This window comes from Dendrobates tinctorius, unplaced genomic scaffold (genome assembly GCF_039654945.1).
Source record: "Dendrobates tinctorius isolate UK_male_01 unplaced genomic scaffold, ASM3965494v1 ptg000084l, whole genome shotgun sequence".
Classification (NCBI taxonomy): Eukaryota; Metazoa; Chordata; class Amphibia; order Anura; family Dendrobatidae; genus Dendrobates; species Dendrobates tinctorius.
In genome coordinates this window covers 28,983,983-29,007,544 of record NW_027361752.1, presented here as the reverse complement: position 1 = coordinate 29,007,544, position 23,562 = coordinate 28,983,983, and positions in this window count along the sequence as shown.

The following is a 23,562-nucleotide window of genomic DNA, read 5'->3' as shown; positions in this document are numbered from 1 at the left end:
GTTTCAGTGATCCGGTGCCTTGCGGTGAAAAGCCGTAGTGCCGGATGCGGTGTGGAGCGCAGACACCGGATGTCTGTCTACAGCCGGATACGGTGTTGTGAAGATTTAAAGGAGCCAGAGCACAAAGAGGGCGACAGACGCAGACAGGTATGATGAGAGAGAGAGAGAGAATCACAGCACCTATGGGGTTAAAAGACAACGTGCCCGGGCATGCGCAGTGCTGAAAACCGTTCCGGCGCTGTGAAAAAACTTTACAGGGAACGTTTTTTGCACACGCCGGACGGCGCATTTTTCCCGTTTCCAGCAGAAACCTGACACGCCGCATGGCCATCCGGCACGATGCGGTGATAATGACAGTCAATGAGGAAAAAAACGGATTCGGTGCCGGATCAGGTTTTTTACATTTTCGCCGCATCGTGCCGGATTACAGAAAACGGATGTGTGAAAGTAGCCTTAGGTGGAGAGGTCTACTAAAATGCTGCTATACCAAAATGGCTGTTGTGGAAAATGCATTGAAAAAATTCCCATCAAACAACGCAAGCAGCAGGGACCAAGCTTCCTTTCCCAATCAAGGAGGAGACACAAGGGAGACACATACCAGGTATAGCAAACACAAGGGTACATTGTAAAAGGCACTGGCCAAGGCTAATTTCATGACACCCTCCCAGCATCCATGCCCTGATGAGCGGGTATTTTTGACAAACAGGGAAAAGTTTTTAAAGTTGGTCAAGAAATATATGTCTGACAAAACCAGCAAACTCCCTAATATCTCTGCAAACTTCAACTATTGGGTCTCAAAGCTAGACACCTGGCATGAGCTGTCCCACTATGCCTTGGAGGTGTTGAGTTGCCCTGCTAGTGACTTGTCTGAGTGGGTTTTAGTGCTGCTGGGAGGGTCATAACAGACAGGTGCTTTTGCCTGTCAACAGAAAGTACTGACAGGATCGCTCTGATAAAAATAAACAAAGCTTGGATTAGTCGGAACTTTTACACACCACCAGATGACAGCAGCACAAGTGTTTTAAATCTTCAATACTTGAATGAGGCTCGCCAGTTGTTGCCTTCAATTGTCCTTGAATGACTAAATGACCATGCTTATATTTTTTCCTGGCTTTGCACTGTGTACAAAGCCTTTGTGAGTGTTGAAGTGACACAACTACACTTCTTAACATCGGAATGAGGTAATACTGTTGGTGCCTCTAACAGTGTATAAATGAATCTGCTTGTACTTTTTGGCAGGCTATGCACTTTGTGGAGAGCTTTTATGAGTGTTGAAATACAACTACACTTTGTACACAATATTTTAATGAGATACTACAGTTGGAGCCTTCAACTGTGAATGGATGACCCTGTTTGTAATTTTTGGTAGGCTTTGCACTTAGTGCATAACCTTTATGATTCTTTGAGTACCACTACATGACAATTTGGACAGAATGTGTATGAGGCCCTCCTTTATAATAATAACAATAATAGTAATTTTATTTCTATAGCACCAACATATTCCGTAGTACTTAACTTTATAGAGGATACTTATACAGACAGTAAAACTCATTACAGAATAACAATAGTCAGATAAATCAACAGATACCAATTGGAGTGAGGGCCCTTCTCGCAAGCTTATAATCTATGAGAAAACAGGGGAGACATGAAAGGTAAGTGCCTGTGGGTTGTGTGAACAGATGATACGAGGTCCTGGTTTTGAAGAAATTTTGCATGGGCAAAACAGGAATAGTTAGATAAGCACATTAAGGTAATAGGTCAGTCTTTATAACTAATATAGGGTGTGTCTGAGTCCCTATTTTTTGGCACTTCAAGCTTCCTTCATAAATTACTCTGAAGTTTCCAATTTTTTTAATAAAAAATCAATTTTTGTTTGTTTAATATCTATAATTTATTTTTCAATTTTACCTTATATACAAGTCATTATAGGAAAACAATTTTTCTTAACATTCTTCACGTTCTCTCTGACTTTGAATGTTTTATGGTCAGTCCTTAAAGAGGAGTAAATCTGTGACACCATTGTTTTCAGTAGTGATCTGGGAGTCAGAGATGCTTCCAGGCGTCTTCCTCATGTTGTTCTCTTTCCATTCAGTACTTTTTCCATCCATGCAAACATTTTCACCTTCTAACAGATGTCCTTGTAGGGTTTGTTTAAAAAAATGCTTGGATTTCCCATCATATTGGATACAAGCATCGGCGCATTAGAATAAGAGATGAGTGAACTTGCTTGGAAAACACTCGCCAATCTCAAAGTCAGCATGAACGTTGCATATTTGGATTCGTGTTTGGAGTCCCGAGTATTTTACACAAAATTTAGTAAATGTTCGAGTTTCCACTAAGATGGTAAGATTGTTACCATAGGTGTTAGGCGTCGGGTTCCTGCCTCTGCACAGGAGGAATCCCAAGCCTTGCCATCTGCCATTCCTCTCCGGCCGCAGAGGAGCCTGCTCAGCAAAGATGTTGTTCCCAGCGTCTTGCTCAGTCTACTACTGTTGGCTTAGATACTGCTGCTAATCAGGGTTCAGCTATAGTAACCTGCAATAGCCAGCAGCGAGCAGCTCCTGTGACTAAGTCCTTCTACAGGTCCAATGAGCATTCCTGTGGGAAGTCCTCTCATTGGAGGTCTGAGGTCACATGCTCAGGTCCTATTGCTGCTCCCATTGGACCACTAGGAAGGTCTCTGAAGGACGCTGCTAGAAAAGAGTCGCATGGCCATAGACTCTTATGGCATTTTGTGTGAGTGATGATGGATGCATGTATCTGGTGACTGACTCATTAAGACTCCCCTCCCTTGGATACGTATGGTTTAGGGCTATTAGAGTCAGAGTCAGCACCTTGTAGTGGCTAAGTCTAATGCCACAGTGCTCCCAGTTCACTGCACCTCTCTTAGCGACATATTGTGCCATCCTACCTAAGGCACTACTGTACTGCATGTGCAGCAGCTCCCGTTTGAGCGGCGCCATGTGCAACTAATGCGCTTTCCAGTCCTAAGTTTAGGCTGGTTAGTGGCGTCCGCTAGAGCCGCGCTGTGCATACCTAGTGTGGTACGCGTCTTTCTGCTGCACCCTATAACAGCTATCAATCCCCGTGTCCTTGGGGCTGAGTCCTGTGACCTTGTCACTTGCACTTATCTTATGTCACAGCGGCCCTGTGAAGTAACAGGGTTCGCCTCTTATACACCAGATCAGGGGTTACCTGTCGGTGATCATTTAGTTCTCCACCATTACCGAGCAGCAGCTTTCCATCTCTGCACGGTGGACCCCGTGCTGCGAACGCACCTTATACCATCTTCATTATTTGGTGCATTCCGCTAGCCCCTAACAATAGGTCAGTGCTCTGAGAGGAAAAGCTGTCAGATGTCAGTGTGACACTAAAGCTGTGACTGTGACCGGTGGCATTGTAAATCATTACCACCGGTCAGAAAGCTGCAGTTTCCATGCTGTCAAATGACAGAATTAGACTGCAGCTGTGATAGGAGGTAAAATGCCCTGAAATGACCGAGGTCACCACTAGCACAGTGACAAAAGTCTCACTCTTCAGCGGCGAGTTCACCTCAGTTCACCAGGAGAAATTTCTCCTGGTGAACTGCGGTGAACTCACCACTACACCGTGAAGCTTTTTCTCAGTGTGCTAGTGGTGAACTTTCCCAGGTCACCGCAGTTCAGGGGAGCGGCTGGTAACACAGCTTCAGTGACCAGCAGTAACCTCGATGATGTCACCATTAGTCACTGAGGCTGAGCTAACAGCAGCTCATTCCCCAGTAGTTCTCAGCCTGGATGGTTGCATCTTGGCAATGGTTCAGGTCGAAAACTGTTTATCCCCTGACATGGATTGCGGAGTGGCACTGAACGACGGACAGGTGAGGGATATGGTTATGTTATATTTTCCATTTATTACAGGAGAGGAGGGATTCAATGGAATGGAAATTAGGTGAGTATAACTGTGTTTGCTATTTTTAAATAAAAATGGAAAAGTGTGTTTTGTTTTTATTTCAAATAAAGAACTTTATTCTGGCTGTGTGTTTATTTAGAAACAATAGGATTAGTAATGGATAGGTGTTTTATAGACACTTCTCCATTACTAAGCCATGGGCTTGATGTCACTGGACAATACAAAAGTGGTATCAACTCAACAAATATGAACCCCACTTGCCCCTGCCACAGGGCAAGTGATAAGAATCAGGTAAAGCACCAGAATTGGTGTATCTAATAGATGTGACTTTTCTGGGATGCTGCGGGCTGCTATTTTTAGGATGGAGGGTCCAATAACCATAGCCCCTTACCAGCCTGAGAATACCAGCCCCCAGCTCTATGCTTTAGCTTGGCTGGTTGTCCAAAATGCTACCTTGCAACCTTAATAAAGCTGACAGCTGACGGTTGTAGCCTGCAGCTGTCAGTTTTCCCTGGCTGGTCATCAAAAATTCAGGGGAACCCACGTTGTTTTTTAGAGCGCAGGCACAGGTTGATGAATACACCCATCAGTCACCGCCTGCTTTCACTGTTATTAGCGGCAGAAGGCTTCTGCTTATATGAGTATTAGTCCCATCAGCTGACGCTAGTGATCGGAGGTAAATTTCTAACCTCCGATCACAGCTGCGGACTCTCTGACCGGTGGTAAGCAATATTTGATTCGAGTGTCATTTACAAAATCATACCGCATGAGAGAATCATCAATTGTGACAATGGCCTAAGAATAAGTTCCCATGATGAGTATTTGGTGCGTTTTTCATGCTGCAAATTTTCTGCAGCATTTCTGCATCAATTGATAAAATGTGGTTTTTAGCGTTTTTTTAATTTTAGTACTTTTTAACTTTTTTTTCAACTCAGGTTTTGTCTCTTTGGTTTGTCATTTGAGATTTTGTCTCTTTGGTATGTTGTTTTAAATCAACTACTTGGTTTCAGAGACATGCATTTTTTATGTTTTGATTCTTCATATCTTATTCAAGTCTGCAAATAAACACAAAAAATCCTTCAATAAAACATATTTAATGCAAGAGAATTGTCATGCTGCAGATTTCAAAATCGCACCACAGGTCAGTTTCTGCAGTTATCAAAAAGGGCATGAGATTTTGTTAAATCTCATATCCTTGAAAATATAGTACACAAAGTGTTAGGCATCAAGTTCCCACCACTGTACAGTGGGAACCTCAAGCCATGTCCTCTGTGGTCTCCCATTCTTCTTCAGCCACAGAGTTTCCTGCTCAGCAGAGACATCAAGCCCAGTGTCTTGCTCAAGCTAATGCTATGCATATGGCTGCTGCTGCCCCAGGTTCAGCTATAGCATTCAGCACTAGGCAGCCGTGAGCAGACACTCCTGGGACTAAGTCCTGCTTTTCTTCATCTGAGCATGGCTGTGAGACAACTGCTCATTGGTGGTCAGAGGTCACATGCTCAGATCCTCAAGCAGCTCAGATTGGGCCATCAGCAAGATCCTGGAAGGCTGTGGTTATAAAAGGATCGCACAGCCATTTGCTAGTATTGACCATGTGCAGTGAGTGTTGTATGCACGTATGAATGTCTCTGTTGAATGACTCCTTATGAAACCCTTACCCTTGGTATGCATGAGTTGTTCTGCCTTGCCAGTTAGCACCTAGGCTGATAGTGCAGGTAGGAGGCAGAGTAAGGGCCTAGTATCAGCACCAAGTGGCTTGCCTGTATGCCACTGTGCACTTTGTCTGCACTCCACAGTAGCCAGCATCGATTAGTGGTATTCGCAGGTGCGATGCCATATGCTTAGTGGGTCTAGAGAGGCTCTTACTCCGTGTCCTTGGGGCAGAGTCTTGTCACCAAACTGACTCAGCTGTGCCCTGTGACAGTCAACAGGGTACAGCATCTGTATTCTGCAGTTCAGTGGCTCTGTGAAGCAACAGAGCCCGTCGCTACTACACACTGGATGGCGTTTAACCCATGTGTGTCCAGTGCAATACTGCCATTTTGTGTCCGCCATTACCAAGCAGCAGTTAACATCTCTGTACGGTGGACCTCAGACTGCGAACGTACTTTATTACCATCTTCATATTATTTGGTGCGTTACGCCAGCCCTAACACTAAGTTTCTTATTCATGAAAATATATAGAGAAAAAATGCTCCAAATACTTATTGTAAGAACTCAGCCTAATATGATGCTATGTGTAGTGCATGAAGATACACTCCCGAAGAAATCATCCAATTACAATATTTTTCGGATTATAAAAAGCTCCAGGTTATAAGACGCACCCCAAATTTTGAGGAGAAAAATAGGAAATTTTTTTTTTAATGAAATGGTGGTGCTTCTTGTAATCCATGTGGCTTATTGCTTACCGAGGGTGGTGGCTGCGGTGAAGCGGGGTCCCAGGGTTGCTGCTGGAGGAGGCAGGAATGGGGTGATGCTGCAGGCCACAGGCTGGGATGAGGGGGTGTTCTGATGTGCATTGCACCACTGCGGGTGTCCCGTGCTGCTGCCGGTGTCCGATGCTGCTGCTGGGGTGTCCGATGCTGCTGCAGGCATGTCCAGGGGTGCTGTGGGGATGTCCGGTGCTGCTGTGGGGGTGTCCAGTGCTGCAGGGGCTCTGCCAACATTTTGTAAAAGGCCAGAGCCCCTGCAATTCCATGGTTTCCTCTGCGGTGGACTCTGGGAATATGTCTGCTGGGGTGGCGCATTCGCAGATGGAGATCTCAGCACCAAGATATTGGGAGATGAGACATATTCTTTTTATGATTATTATTTATTGATATATATATATATAGCACCATTGATTGCATGGTGCTGTACATTAGAAGGGGTTACATCAAAATACAAATATCACTTACAGTAGACAAACTAACCAAGGTAGATTGGTAGAGAGGGAAGAGAACCCTGCCCTTGTCGGCTTATATTCTACAGGATTATGGGAAAGGAGACAGTAGGTTGGGGGTTGCAGTAGCTCCAATGGTGTTGAAGTGGAAGCTTGGTCATTGCATGTTGAAAGCTTTCTTCAAGAGATGAGATAAGTTTTCAGGTTCCATCTGATGAATCCAAATGTGGTGGATAATTGGACGTGTTGGGGCACTGAATTCCATAGGATGGAGGATATTCAGGAGAAGTCTTGGAGTCTATTGGGTGAGGAGCGATTAAGTGTAGAGGAGAGAAGAAGGTCTTGGAAGGACCAAACATTACATCATGGAATATATAGGGAGATTAGCTCAGAGATATATGGAGGAGAAAAGTAATGGATGTCTTTGTAGGTCAGTGTTAGTAGTTTGAACTGGATATGCTTTGAAATTGTGAGCTAGTGAAGGGATTTGCAAAGGGGAAAGCACAAGAGAGATTAATTAGTTGGGCAGCAGAGTTAAGGATGGACCGGAGAGGTGCGAGCGTTATATAAGGTAGGCCACATAGGAGGATATTACAATAGTCGAAGCGGGAGATGATTAGGGCATGCACAAGCATTATGGTAGAGTGAGGGTTGAGGAAAGGATGTATTGTGGAAACATTTTTGAGCTGGAGGTGACATGATGTGGCAAGAGCTTAGATTTGTGGTTTGAAGGACAGAATAGAATCAAAGGTTGCTCCAAGGCAGCAGATTTCTGGGATAGGGGAAAGTGTGATGTAATTTATTGTAATTGACAGATCAGGTTGGGAAGGTATGTGAGATGGAGGAAAGATAATTCGTTCAGATTTGTCCACATTGATCTTGAGGAAGCAGGAGGAGATATGGCTGATAGACACTCTAGGATTCTGGACAGCAGAGAGGCGACATCTGGGCCAGAGAGGTAGATCTGAGTGTCATCAGAATATAAATATATATATATATATATATGGAACTGGAAGCCATAGGACTTAATTAGTTATCCCAGGCCGAGGGTATAAATGGAAAAGAATAGGGTCCTAGGACAGAGCCTTGAGGGACACCAACAGAGAGAAGGCAAGATGAGGAGGTAGTGTGGGAGTACGGAATGCTAAACCTGTGGTTGGTAACGTATGAGGAGATCAAGGATAGGGCAAAGTTTTTGACATCAAGGGAAGAGAGGATCTGTAGTAGGAGGCAGTGGTCAACTGTGTCAAAGGCAGAGGACAGGTCTAGGAGGAAGGAGGAAAGAGAATGGTCTGTTAGCTTTTGCTGTAAGTCATAAGTAAATTTGGTCATGGTAGTTTCAGTGGAATGATTGGGATGGAAGCCAGATTATAGGTTGTTGAAGAGTGAGTTAGATGCAAAGTGAGAGGAAAGTTCAGCATGGACGTGCTGCTCAAGGAGTTTGGAAGCAAATTTGGAGTAACGATATGGAGCGATAGTTGGACATAGCACTTGGGTCAAGGGATAGATTTTTTAGAATAGATGTGATTGTGGCATGTTTGAAAACAGAGGAAGGTTCCAGAAGTTAGTGATAGGTTGAAGAGATGGGTTAGGGATGGGATAAGTGTGGTGGTGAGTTTGGGGAGGAGGTGAGATGGGATGAGGTCAAGTGCACAAGTGGCAAGGTGTGATTTGGAGAGGAGATGAGTAAGCTTTCCTTCAGTGATATTGGAGAGGGTAGTTATGGGGTTAGTGCATTGGTCTGAAATACAAAAGGACGGTGGTGGTCGATCAATAAAGACTTGCCTTGTTTAGCAAAGTACTTGGCAAAGATAAGGGAAGTTAGATGGGCCAGTGGTGGGCAGAGGAGGGACTTAAAAGTGTTGAATTACTGCTTGGGGTTGTAGGATACGGAAAATATGAGGGATGTAAAGAAGACCTGTTTAGCAGAGGTAAGGGCTCACTTGAATGAGAGGGTTGCTTGTTTGAATGCAGTGAAGTCGTCTTGCGAAAACATTTTCTTCCAACGCTGCTCTGCAATTCTGGATACTTGTCGACGCTTTATAGTGATGTTATTGTGCCCGGGTTGTCAATTGATTCATTGCACTCTGCTATGCTTGATATGGGCGTCTGAGTTGATAGCCAATGTGAGAGTGGTATTGTAGAAACTAGTGGGAGTGGTATTGTAGAAACTATTGGCAGTGTCTGTGAGAGTAAAAAAATGGAGGCCAGTGGTAGAATAGAGTCAAAGAGTATGTGGGTGTCAAGATGTGTGAGGTTTCTGTGGGGGGTGCGCTAGTTGTTGGACATGGGTGACAGGTGAAAAGGACAGTGATGATAACGTGAGTAGATGTGGTCAGATAGAGGGAGAGGAGAGGTTCTGAAGCTAGATAGATAGCAGAGATGGATGAAGACTAGGTCTAATATATGTCCATTTGAGTGGGTGGCTGAGGCAGTCTAAAAGATGAAGTGAGCAACAGGAATTTGGAGGCTGGTGTCAATGGGGATATTGAAGTTGCCCATGATGATGGTGGGAATGTCAGCAGAGAGAAAGTGAAGAAGCCAGGTGGAGAACTGGTTAATAAAGGCAGTGGTTGGGCCTCTGGAGGTCGGTATACAACAGCCACTTGGAAGTTTCAGGGAGAGTAGATGCAGACAGAGTGGACTGAGGGAGGGAAGAGGTGGGATTGGATTAAAGGTGCAGTTGGTAGAAAGGAGATGGCCTACTCCTCCACCATGTCTGTTGTTAGGGTGAGGAGTGTGGGTGAAGTGGAGGTAGCCATAACATATCATAGCAGGGGAGGCTGTGTCGGAGGGTGTCAACCATGTTTTGGGGAGGCCTAGGAAGGAAAAATTATGAGAGGTAATTAGGTCTTGACTCACATGGAGTTTATTGTAGACAGAGCGGGCATTTCAGAGTGAACCAGAGAGAGAAAGCCGGGTGGTGGGCGTCAAGAGCATGGATTTTACGTAGGAGACATTTTGGTTATTTATAACAGGATGGGAGCAATTGGAAGGGAAAATAATGGGAGGTATTAGCTGTGAGGATCTAAGATTGGGAGATATGTCTCCATCAGTGAGGAGAAGCAGAGAAAGACAGAGCAGGTAGGAGAAGGAGAGTGGTTGGCTTTTTTATGTTTTAGTAGAAGAGATGTGATCTTGATGAGTAGGTTAGCAGAGGAGGTCAGGTGGGTAGGTAAGTGAGAAGGAAAGATTATTATTTGGTTGGAGGGTGCTCGGGTTTGGGAACAGTGAAGGAGAGTGAGGATTAGTGGTGTAAAAACTGTAAGGGCATATGTAAGCATGGTGAGAGTAAGTGTAAGAAAAAAGAAAAACTAGGCACATTTAATAATAGTGGCTACTAGTACCTTCTGTTCACTTCTGGTCCATTTCTGGCAAATTTCTCCTGCGCACTTAAAGAGTGACACTTGATGGAGCCAGACCATGGTCAGTCAGACCTGGGCCTCTAAATTTATAAAGATTTAAGTGCACAAGAATCAGGCCAGGTGTAAGAAGGAGGGAGAAGCAGCAGGGAGACGAGTCCAAGAAACACAGGAGAGGAGAGTTAGGAGAGAGAAGCGAAAGTGCATTCAGGAAATAGACAATTCCAAATGGACAGAGAAAGGCAAGTGTGTATTGGTATCAAGGAATTAAGGTGATAAACATGCAGGAAAAAAACATACCAGTAATGACAGACAGGTACAGTATCTATAAATACCTAATCTATCACTTATTTTAACCGATTGGTGTATTTAAAAATTTGAAGCAGTTGAAAGACGTTTATGAGTCTGAATGCACAATTTGCACGTAAAGTTGATTTTACATTCTTTTGAATGTCTTTGATAGGATTTTCAGGAAGTTTTGGTGATAGAATCCACCTGAAAAAGGCGTTGTGTGCACATACCTAGTTTCTGCTCTAAAAACAACTTGAGCTTTCAATAACATTTAGTTTATCGTTTACAACCTCATCATTTTAACAATTTATCTGTTCAAAAAAATTATCAACCTTATTAATGAAACGTTTTGGAATGTGTGAACATTTGTTAATTTACAGTTACATTTACCAGTCTTTCATAATTTGGTTTAATTGCAATTATTTGGGTTTTAGTAAAATAGTAACAGTAAATGTTTAATAAAAATAATAACGAAGCACCAAACATATTCTTTCCATGATACGCATTATAGAACACAGAATGATTAATTTATTTATATAACAGATGAAAAATGTTAAAAAAGAAGCTCAGGAACTGTCTTGTTATTCCTTCTAATTGCCATTTACAAAATGTCAAAAGAAAATCAATGTTTATATGTAATTATTTGTGACTTAAAATGCTGAGATAATGTAGTGAGTTCCCATGAGCCCATTAGAGAAAGATGCCCTCATTCTACACCTCTGTATGTTTGTTACAATGTGCACAATCATAAGTTATCTGGGTTTAGGACTTATGAATAGTTTTCTGTAGCTGGGAGCCTACATTTATTTGTTGTATATTAGAGGATTGAAAATTAGTGCATGAACCTTGCTCTTTTTTTCACTATTTTTCATCACTTTATCCATGCCTTCAAAGATAACTTTTTTCTTTCTGTCCATGTGACAATATGAAAGTTTATTTTATGTGGTATGAGTTGCAGTTGTGGATGACACCATACATTTTACCATATATTGTACTGGAAATGGACCCCCAAAAAATAAACAATGCAGGGTGGAATGGAAGAAATAAAAATGTTGCTGTTTATGAGATTTTGTACTTACATTGTTAACTGCAATAAAAATTTGTTCTATGGGTCAGTTTAGCTATGTCAAAGCTACATCAGTTTACGATTTTCTTGTTTTACTACTAAATACAAGATACCTTGCAAAAAATGGCTTAAGTTGCCACATTCTGAGTGCCATATTTATTTTTTTTAAGTTGACCGTTGTATGAAAGAAAGAGTTTTTTATTTTTGCAAGGCAAGTTGTAATTATTAATGATTCCATTTTGGCGTCCAAGTGACTTTCTGATTTTTATTCTTTTTCAGGAAGATGATTGGATACAAACATTTGTTTGGAAAATATGTATACATATTTTAGGTGGTGCTCATTGCATAGGATACATATTTTTACATATTTTTTAAATATTAAAGACATAACAGTACTAGTTCATGTTTAATATGTTTCAATACAAAAAGGGTGGGGGAACAAGAGGCACAATAGTGCCCTATCACTAGTGACACTACGATGTGAGTGGTGTAATGCAGTTCCACTCACCTATTCCAGTTGTGTGACCCACAACTGGCTTGAAGACATAACACAGTATCAGCTGCTGCAGGACCTCCACCGACCACTCCAAAGTGGAAAAACTGCCAGAGAATATGGGAAGCAAGATGTGCCACAGTCCGCGCTGCTGAATCTGCAAAATCACCTGGGATGCAAGATGTAGTAACAAAGTACTTCTTTATTCCTTCCTACGCGTTTCGGCGCCCTTCCTGGCACCTTCCTCAGGGATCCCTGAGGAAGGTGCCAGGAAGGGCGCCGAAACGCGTAGGAAGGAATAAAGAAGTACTTTGTTACTACATCTTGCATCCCAGGTGATTTTGTGGATTCAGCAGCGCGGACTGTGGCACATCTTGCTTCCCATATTCTCTGGAATGTTTAAGATGTTATCATTTTAGAGTTGCTATGGGTTATCATTGAGCAAATTAATATGGAAATGATAGTAAATGAAATTAGAGATCTTTTTACTACTCAAATGTTGCCACTGTACTGGTGTATATTGTGCATAACACTGTACAATGCTAATAATTCTAAGTTGTTATGTCTGCAATATGCAATCTGCTGCTTTCTACAATGTTCCATTTCTAGGTAGTTTTACGGTCAATTTAGTTAGGTATGCCCGATTAGTTGTGCTATGCTGTATTGCTATGTAATATTGCCTTGTGTGGCATGGAGCAGCGGACAAATAGGTGAGATGTCACAAGTGTGATACAAAAGAATGATAATGACAAATGTAAAGATAAGCGAAATTTGAATTTTTGGGCACTCTTGAAATCAGCTGGGATGCTCTATTTGCATCAAATTATTCAATTCTGATCAAACGTGCCCCGATTGCTATAAACAAGAAGCCTTTTATTATTCTTTGAAATCTCGAGACTTTAAAGCACAACAAAAGGATAGATCAGTAAGCAGGTAAAAATAATTATCATACTCTATTTCCAGCTCGCCACTTACTTTTCCTTCCAGCAACAGCTCCTTGTTGGACCTGTTGTGGTTTCGTAAATTAGCAGCTCTGGATCTGGTCTTTATATAATTGCATCCTATTTAAACTACTGTGCATGTCAAAGAATCAAGGAGAGTGTATATGTTACGATGTTGTGTGAGGTCATCAGCACCATCTATAGTGCACTTGTAAGCTCACACATAGCAGCATTAATTAATGGGATGTGAAGCCTCACTACAACATAGAGAATGAGGCTTATAGAAGGAAAAGATGCTATATTGTAAGAGGGCCAAATTATTGGCATGTAATGGCATAATGGAGACAAAAGTGTCATCATATTAGAGAGCTGTAATGTTAGTTAGAAATATGGTAAAGGCAAATGCCAGACTCTGATGGGAATTTTTTTTAAAGAATTGGAGGGAATCATAAGACAAAAATGTCAAAGAGATAGTGTGGACAATCGTACAGGTAAGATCTATAATCATAGCAAACAGCAATAGTTATCTGGTGGACATGAGGCTTATGATAATGCTTTCTCTAATGACACTATTTTTCAGACTGCATTGCAGGAACAACCAATCACGACACAAAAAGAGGAGAGAAGAAAATAACATCATCGCAGATCGAAAAGAGAAGCAGCAGAAGTACAAAGTTCTGTACATGCCCAATGAGGAGGAAAAACCTGCAGTCATGGTACATCTCTCCAACAAGACTCTTTCTGAAATTGACATTAAAGTATTGATGAAGGAACTCTCCTTTAGTCCAAGTACATATATCGAATGGTTTGAATTAGAAACAGATTTTTTTCAAATGTTTTAGATTGATTAAGTTGAAATATTGTTTTTATATTAATCCTGAACCTGTTGATCCATAATAAAATTGCACCAGGTTGCAATGGGAAAAAAATACAGAGAATTCCCCAAATTCCTCCCCATTGACTTTGGTTGGTAAAGCCGAGAAAGAAGGATACCGAAGAAAAGCTGCCTCTAATTAAAGACACAGTATTCATAAATGTATCTAAATTGGGTATTACAAAAGCTCAATAGTCTTTGCAAACAGCCACTGCCGGGACACACAACGCTGCTCGAGACCCGGCCATTATAAAGAGCGATGACATCATTAACACTACCTCTTGTCAGAACTCTGAATATTTTTGGTTACCTTTTGGGCATGCCTGCCCTTTTTCAAAATGGCACCTTTTGTTTCATGTGCCCCTTGTCTTCCTGCCTGATAACTCCACCCCATACTCTAGTCTGTGCCAGAGTGTTCTGCCTGTGTTCTGCTCCTGGTGGTTTCCTGGCTTTCCAGCTGCTCCTGCAAACCTGTGTGAATATCCTGATCCTTGCTTTCTGAGTTCTACCATATTCATCTGTGCCAGTGTTCCTCCTGCTCCTGACTACTCTTGCTGCTTCCTCGGTGCTGCTGACCTTCACCTGCAACACCTAAGATGGCTGCTGCTCTAGTTCTGCCTTTGTTTAATTAGCTGCAAAGCACAGGACTGCTCTGCTTAATTTGAGACTTCCTACCCAGGCCTCCCTGGATAATCTAACACCTTGTTTGGACGTGCTTATCCATGCATGGACTAGACACAGACCTACTTGTTTCCAGCATTCTCACATGCCAACTGCACTTCACAGACTGTTTTGCTGATTGCATTTCTCTCTGAGGTTTCCCACACACTTGTTAAGTAGTTAATGTAAGTATTATGGATTTGAGTTTTCTCTGCACCTGTTTGAAGCACCGTGTGTTTATAATATTGACTTTTTCACCTACAAAATGTGTTCTGTATTGTCTTGCTCTACGCAAAAAGTCTCCTGAGTCCTCCAGTATAATTATTACACTGCTTATCAGTGTCGCAAGGTCACGAAGAGGGCAGCGTGAACCGGCGACTCTGATGACCGGCAATTTTACTGATTTCACCGTTATTTAGAGCTGCCGAATCTCATGCAGTGCTACGTTGGCTGTTAGCAAAGTCTCTTGAGCGTTTGTATTACCCAATTTAGATATAAATATATGGCACATGCACTTTGTCATTGCTTGAGAAAGGTTCACACATCTGAACCGAAATATTGTCACTATGAGCTAAATAAACCACTCTATTTTTACCACCAAACTTTACAGTGTTGCCTTCAGTTATTGCTGTTTATCTGAATGGTTTGGTCCTTGCCAGGGAGGCTCTGCACTCATACTCTCTTGGTGCTGTTAATTTTTACTATATCTATCTTTCTATCATCTGTTCTATATGTGTATGGTATAAAACAAAAGTTAGAAGGATTTTTTGTTTTGTTTTAATTTCCTTGAAAAAAAGTAAAAGATCTTATTTCCAGAAGCACCTGGGTTATCTAGTCTTAGATCTAAAATTGCATTTCTCTCTTATAATATCAAATGTTCCCTGTCAGTATTTCAAACCATTTAGAGCAAGGGAAAATGTTCAAGCCTTACTGCAAACACAGACATTGCTTTGACACTTGCTATTGGCCATATTGGCATAATATCACAGTGTGACATAATTTGATGGATGACTCGGGCAGTAATATTTACTTTTACAGACCATCTGCGATATGTTTTAATACATTGCAATACAATGCAATAAAACGATGGCCGGTGGCACAGACGCAGAGATGCACATTTCTGAAATCAGTGTATAGAAAGTGTTAGTCATAACAATGAGAAGCTAAGACAAGTAAAACTTACTTAAATGGATACAGTGGATACATTTTAGTGGCTTTATTTGGAAAAGTGGAAACACAATTGTTTTCTATTGGTATGCTTTATATTGTATTTGCCCTTGTAACATCAGAAAAAAATGTTCAATCTATGGATTGTAAAAACCTTTGGCTTTACTCCTCTATGACAAATGAATTTACCCATTACTGACATTGAAATCTATATAAGGGTAACTTCTAACAATTTCAAAAATTAAAAGTTGTAAATAATACTGTATATTTTAATTTTAAATGTTGTGGTTGCTTATTCATTTTTTAAAATGTTATTATTTTTTTAAGAGCCAATATTGGAAACGCACATTTCCTTCCTGTATTATCTGTTAAGGCATTACAGGAAAATGTATTTGCGTTATGTCAGCAGCATGAATGGGAGTCAATGGCCAGAAAAATGTCAGTTGACTAAAAGTGGCCATTAGTGATGATCGAGCACCATAATGCTTGAGTGTTCGGTACTCGTATCGAGGACGTCAGAAACTCGGCCGTGCTCGACTCGAGAAGTGAGAATATTAGAAGTGAGTTGGAAACTCGAGCAATTTTCCGGGGGATCAACATCTCTTTCTCTCCCGTGCGCTGACAGAGGAGTCCCTCTGCTTCCAGCAGGGGAATACCAAGCTTCAGTGTGGCACGTGGCTCAGATAATTCAAATTAGATTCTTACAGGCACACAAGCACTCAAGCATCACACAATTCTTGGCACCTCAATGCTCAATCGAGTATTAAGCAGTGTTGAAAACGCTCGTCCATCACTAGTGGCTATACATCATAATAAGTGTGAGTTCTACCAACTCTGCTTCAATGACACATGTTGTAAAAAATCATTACACTGGATTATTGGTTCTCATGGAAGATAAGCTGCTGATGGAACATGGCACAAACTTGTCACAAAGAACACAAAGACTTCCGATTCTTCATTGATTGGCAGATTATTTAGTTTGGAGACAGAATATTTAGTTTGCACCTCATTTATTATTCTAATCGTTTCTTTTTTAAGTCTATTTTATCTGTTCTTCTGTATGTCTTGTTTTGATTTCCAGTTGTGAGCCAAGTTTAGCAATTCCAGATGCTTTCACCTCACTCATGTATTGTGACTTTTTAAAAAGTCACTACATTTGGTGCAAGTTCACTCCAGTCCGCTCCTTCCATTGTATTTTCTAGTACACCAGTTTTTTGGCATAATTTTTGTGCCAGTTTATGAAATGTGAGACATTTAGCATCAATAAGTCAATAAAACAGTTCAAGACAGGAGAAAAGAATTTAAATTTCAGAATTGTAAATTTTTACCTATCAAAGGGGATTTGGACTTATTTATCAGAAACATTGAACTATTATGGCTGCAAAGATATATTATGGAATTTATCAAGACAGAATATTGGTGAAGCCCTTTCCCATTAACCACTTCATGACATTTGATGTAAGTTTACATATTGGTCGAGAAGGGATTCCCGAAAGATGACATAAACTTATGTCATGGCAATCATATACACATAGGAGCAGTGCCCACATGATTGCTACTGACAGCTCAGCTGAAGTGAAAGCCAAGCCTCGGCTATCTTTTCCAGGCCAAATTAACCCCTAAATGTCACGATCGATAGAGATCGCAGTGTATAGATGGCAGAAAGCGGTAGGGAGAGGGCTGATGACTGACTAGGTGGTTCTGACAATGAGAGAGGTGACTGTGACATTATCGTTGGTAGGCATGATCACTGACCATAACACACTCCATCTTTCTCCTCCAACAGAACAGTGGTCTCTTCTGCTCTAGATGCCTTTACAGTTAAGGCCAGATCCTTACATATGGGTAAAAGGGTAAAAATCTGTTTGAATAGGACCTTTTACAGTGTCTTGCATTAAGTCTGCAATGTCATCACAAGGGCCCGATCGTTGCCACGGCAACCCGAGGTCGTCTTGGGAAGCCTGTTAAACCATGCACAATGCAATGCATTATATCAAAGATTAGAGTAAAAGAGTTAAAATGTCATAGAGGAACTAAGTAGAAAAGTTAAAAAAATGAAAAAAATATTTTTTAAAGAATCACAAATTTAAAAAAAATGAAAAAACGTGAAACCAATAAATAGGTATACGACCTATTAAGCAGTCACACTACTTGACCCCTTCAGTGAATGCCGTAAAAGCTTTGCCTTTTCTTCATAAAGCCAAAAAAAGTGGAATAAAGCGCAATGAAAAAGTCAAATGCAAATAAAAATAGTGTGGCGCCACGATGTTTATTCTCAATTTTGCCAGACTTATTATACAATAGGCCCAGGGACATAAGCTATTGTTCATATGAGTCTGAATGTTGACAACGTTGTTCTGGCATTATTTTTCATTTATTTTTTGTTATAACCATACATGTCTGTTATGATCTACAAGTGTCTGGCTAGGATTTTATCTCCCTTATAGATGCATTGCTAACTGGTTTGAATGTCTCATATACAAGTCATCGCTGAGTCTCATAACTGCCTCCTCTTTGAGTCATAGATCTAACATACGCCCCTTTCCTTATACCATGAATCTCTCCCTACCAATTTGATCACATAGAGGCAACACTTTTACTTCGTGTGACATGGTTACAGAGGGACTTACTTGCCTCCTAACCAAGGCATCACTTCCGACACTGCGGCCAAACACCCTCAGTGCATTGTCTCCACCAACTCTAGCACAGAGACACATTTTGTTCAGGAATGCATCACTTCTAATGATGCAAACAGGAAGTTTCTCCAACCTGGATGTCACTTCCGGTACCTCAGTCTAACACATTCAATGTGACATACCGTGACCATATATAACACACCAGGAACATAGTGCCATATCTCCTGCACAGCAGAGAATACCTCTAGTGCTGTATACTATTCCAGGAAGGTTCCCCTAGTGAGTAACTAGTATGACTGAACTCTCTGTCTTTCCATTCCAGTGTTATAGCACTGTGTACTATATGTCATGCTGGGCATAATATATTAAATGTATTTGCATCTATTGACCACAGTTCCTCAAGCTCCTATGCTTACTAGTGGTCTTCTCTATTTGTGAATATAACCTTCATATATCCTTTAAATCTTTGGACGAATGGTCATTTTTCCTTGTCATATTTTCTTTCCTGTTTGAATTTAATAATATCATAATTTACCACTGCTATAATATTTTGTACAGCAGAGTTCACTGATCTATGTTTCTTCTTTATGCTGTGTTTCTCTCAGTAGAATTTATCTGTTGATTATATATGTTTTTCTTTATACCATTACACAAATGTATCTTTCTGCAGAACACAACCAAGGAAACAGATAGACAGACCCAGCAGATGATAGGTGATGCATACACAATAGTTATCAGATGCCACTTTGTCCAACCTCACTAGCTTGGCCTTGAAAAGAGAACCAGACTAGATATAAAGCAGCTACAGGAGTTGTGCCAGGTTTGACAGATCAACTAGAGGGCCATCGACACTTGGCTGGTTTTGGACAGGAATTGATCATTTGGGATGCCCAGCATGTTATGATGAGCATGACTAAAAGGAATTGAACTCCAATATTTTCAAAAACAAACACAAAAAATATCTGTTCAAATTTACCATTACCATGAAGTACAACGTGTCATGAAAAAATAATCTCATAATCACTGGGATATGTTAAAGTGTTAATAAAATCATAAAATCATAGAATTTTTGGAGTTGGAAGGGACCTCAAGAGTCATTGTGTCCAATTCCCTGCTCAGTGCAGATCAGGATTCACTAAACCATCTCAGACAGATGTCTATGCAGCCTCTGTTTGAAGACTTCCATTGAAGGATAGCTCACCACCTCTTTTGGCAGCCTGTCTTACTCATTTATACCCTCACTGTCAAAAAGTTTTTTATAATATCTAATCTGTATTTTCTGCCTTTCAGTTTCATTCCATAGCTTCTCGTATTTACATGTGCAATTGAGAATAAGGATGATCCATCTACACTGTGACATCCCTTCAGATATTTGTGGACAATTATTAAGTTTCCTCTTAGCCTTCTATTTTGTAAGCTAAACGTCCTCAGCTCCTTTAACTGCTCCTCATAGGATGTATTTTGAAGTCCGCTCACCATCCTGGTAGCTCTGCTCTGAACTTGCTCAAGCTTTTCAATTTCTATTTTAAAATGTGGTGCTAAGAACTGGACACTAGAGTTGAGCGAAACGGGTCGAAAAATTTCAAAAGTCGCCGACTTTTAGCAAAGTCGGGTTTCATGAAACGAAACCCAACCCTAGGATGAGGTCGGCCACGAGGTCGGCGACTTACGCGCCAAAGTCGCGTTTCAAAAGTTTGTTTTGCGCTCTTTTTCAGCCAATCAGGATCCACGGACACTGTGGGCAACGTGATGACATAGGCAGGGGTCACCACCATCTTTCAGAAGGGCATGCAAGTGATTGGCTTGCTTTGGTGGGCGTCACAGGGGGTATAAAAGGGCGTGCACGCCGACCGCCATCTTACTTCTGCCGATCTCAGTATAGGGAGAGGTTGCTGCTGATTCTGTAGGGAGAGCGTTAGGCAGGGAAGAAGACAAAAAAACTGCTTCTGCTGCTAGCGATTTGGCCTGCACAACACACCAGTCACTGTGTGTGCAGTGCAAGGGGAGGCTATATAGTGGTGTATCAGTGGTGTTGGTTGTTGGGCTGCCTTCTAAGGCTTCCTGACATTCCTGCATTGCTGTTTACCCACTGCTCCGCAAACTGCTTTTTTAAAAGCAATCCCAATTTTTTTTTTTTGTCCTGCTGAGAAGAAAAAAAAACTGCTTCTGCTGCTAGCGATTTGGCCTGTACAACACACCAGTCACTGTGTGTGCAGTGCAAGGGGAGGCTATATAGTGGTGTATCAGTGGTGTTTGTTGTTGGGCTGCCTTCTAAGGCTTCCTGACATTCCTGCATTGCTGTTTACCCACTGCTCCGCAAACTGCTTTTTTAAAAGCAATCCCAATTTTTTTTTTGTCCTGCTGAGAAGAAAAAAAAACTGCTTCTGCTGCTAGCGATTTGGCCTGCACAACACACCAGTCACTGTGTGTGTAGTGCAAGGGGAGGCTATATTGTGGTGTATCAGTGGTGTTGGTTGTTGGGCTGCCTTTTAAGGCTTCCTGACAGGCTGGCATTGCTGTTTACCCACTGCTCTGCAAACTGCTTTTTTAAAAGCAATCCAATCTCCCTTATCCTCTAGTCACTTTTGTCACAGCTGTGCCATCGAGCCTGTGACATAGCGCTCAGATATCAGTGGGCCTCACACAATCCAAAAGTGTCCAGTGTCCACAAGTGTCTGCAGAAATTCAAAATCTCCCTTATCCTCTCGTCACTTTTGTCACAGCTGTGCCATCGAGCCTGTGACATAGTGCTCAGATATCAGTGGCCCTCACACAATCCAAAAGTGTCCAGTGTCCACAAGTGTCTGCAGAAATTCAAAATCTCCCTTATCCTCTAGTCACTTTGGTCACAGCTGTGCCATCGAGCCTGTCACATAGCGCTCAGATATTCATTGGGCCTCACACAATCCAAAAGTGTCCAGTGTCCACAAGTGTGTGCAGAAATTCAAAATCTCCCTTATCCTCTAGTCACTTTGGTCACAGCTGTGCCATCGAGCCTGTCACATAGCGCTCAGATATTCATTGGGCCTCACACAATCCAAAAGTGTCCAGTGTCCACAAGTGTGTGCAGAAATTCAAAATCTCCCTTATCCTCTAGTCACTTTGGTCACAGCTGTGCCATCGAGCCTGTCACATAGCGCTCAGATATTCATTGGGCCTCACACAATCCAAAAGTGTCCAGTGTCCACAAGTGTGTGCAGAAATTCAAAATCTCCCTTATCCTCTCGTCACTTTTGTCACAGCTGTGCCATCGAGCCTGTGACATAGCGCTCAGATATCAGTGGGCCTCACACAATCCAAAAGTGTCCAGTGTCCACAAGTGTCTCCAGAAATTCAAAATCTCCCCTGTCCTATAGACACCTTGCACCTTGTTTTACATTACTATATAGTTTGTTGGATTTTGTCTACATTTCTACCAAAAATGAGGAAGGCTGGTGGAAGAGGCCGTGGAATTGGGCGGGGGTTGGCAGCTGGTAATGATGGTGTTGGTGGTGGATCTGATGGTAGTGGCAAGAGCAAAATAGGACCGAATGCAGGAGGTGTTGAGCCTGCGTCATCGTCTGGCTATATAAGGCCTCGAACGCTTAGTTTTCTAGGAGTTGGCAAACCGCTTTTAAAGCCAGAGCATCAGGAAAAAGTTTTGTCTTACATTGCTGACTCAGCCTCCAGCTCTATCGCCTCCTCTTCTTCAGTTGTAAAAAGTAAAAGCACTGAGTCGTCATTGGAGGCTCATGTTCATGAACCACACCTTTCCTTGTGTCCTTCACCCCAACCAAGATTGAAGGATGACGCAGGCCATACTACTGATTACTCCATGGAGCTGTTTTCACATACCATGCCTGGATTATCAAGTCAAATGGTGAATTACCCAGGCCAAGATGAATCTGACATGGAGTGCACTGATGCACAGCCGCTAATGGATGATTCTGCTGGTACATTCACTCAGAGCACTACATTGTCCTCGCAGTGTACAGAGCCAGATTCTGACCCTGATGAGACTCAGGTGCCCCTTCCCGCACACTATACCACCATACACGGGGACACAGAGGAAGGTGCACATGACATAGAAGAGGAGGTGATGGATGACCCAGTTGTTGACCCAGATTGGCATCCATTGGGGGAAGAGGGTGCTGCTTCCAATAGCTCAGATGAGGAGCATCCACAGCAGACCTCGACATCGCAACAGCTGTTATCTGGCAGGCCCGGAGCACTCCAAAGACAGGTTCCAAACATCAAAAGAGTTGCTGGACAGCTTGTCCAGAGGGTCAAAAGATCACAGCGTGCTAGGCCGCAAAATGTCTGCCAAAGTAGAAAGAGTGCAGTGTGGCACTTTTTTGACCAAAATCCTCATGATCAGGCCAAGGTTATCTGTAAGAAGTGCGCAAAGACCTTTAGCCGAGGGAAAAATCTGAAAAATTTGAATACCAGTTGCATGCTTAGACATTTAACCAGCATGCACTTGCAAGCGTGGACACAACACCAAACCTCAAGTGCCACATGTGCAACTGATCACAACGAAGGTAGTCAGCAACGCTACATTGTTTCCCCCACTGTAAGCCCACCGGTTAGCACAGCAGCAAATGTTGAGGTGTCGTTGCAAGGCCACAGCAGTCAGGGAATCCCACTGTTATATCAACAAAAGACTGATTCTAGGCCATCAGAAAGAACACCAACTCCATCACCATCATCAACCCTCTCTCAGTCCGCCCTGTCCACCGCTACTTCCACCATATGCAGCTCTCAAGTCCAGCTCACCCTCCCAGACACTATGAGTAGGTCAAGAAAGTACTCAGTCTCTCATCCGCGTACACTGGGTTTGAACGCCCACATTGCCAAACTAATCTCGTTTGAGATGATGCCCTTTCGGTTGGTGGAAAGCACAGCTTTCCGCGAACTCATGGCCTATGCAGTACCACGCTATGACCTACCCAGTCACCACTTCTTCTCTCGCAAAGCCATCCCAGCCCTCCATCATCATGTGAAAGACCGCATTGTCCATGCACTCAAGCAGTCAGTGAGCGGAAAGGTGCACCTCACAACTGATGCATGGTCCAGTCGGCATGGCCACGGCCGTTACGTGTCCATCACTGCGCACTGGGTTAATGTGGTGGATGCAGGGTCCACAGGGGACAGCGGTGGTGGGACAGTGCTGCCTAGCCCACGGTATAGGAAACAGTTGGCTGTAAGCGTTCGACCCTCCTCCTCCTCCAGAAGCGAAAGCTCGTCCACAGAGCGCAGTCGTACGAGCACTCCATCTGCAGCTGCCACTGTTGCACACGATGTGTCCCCCTATCGAGCAG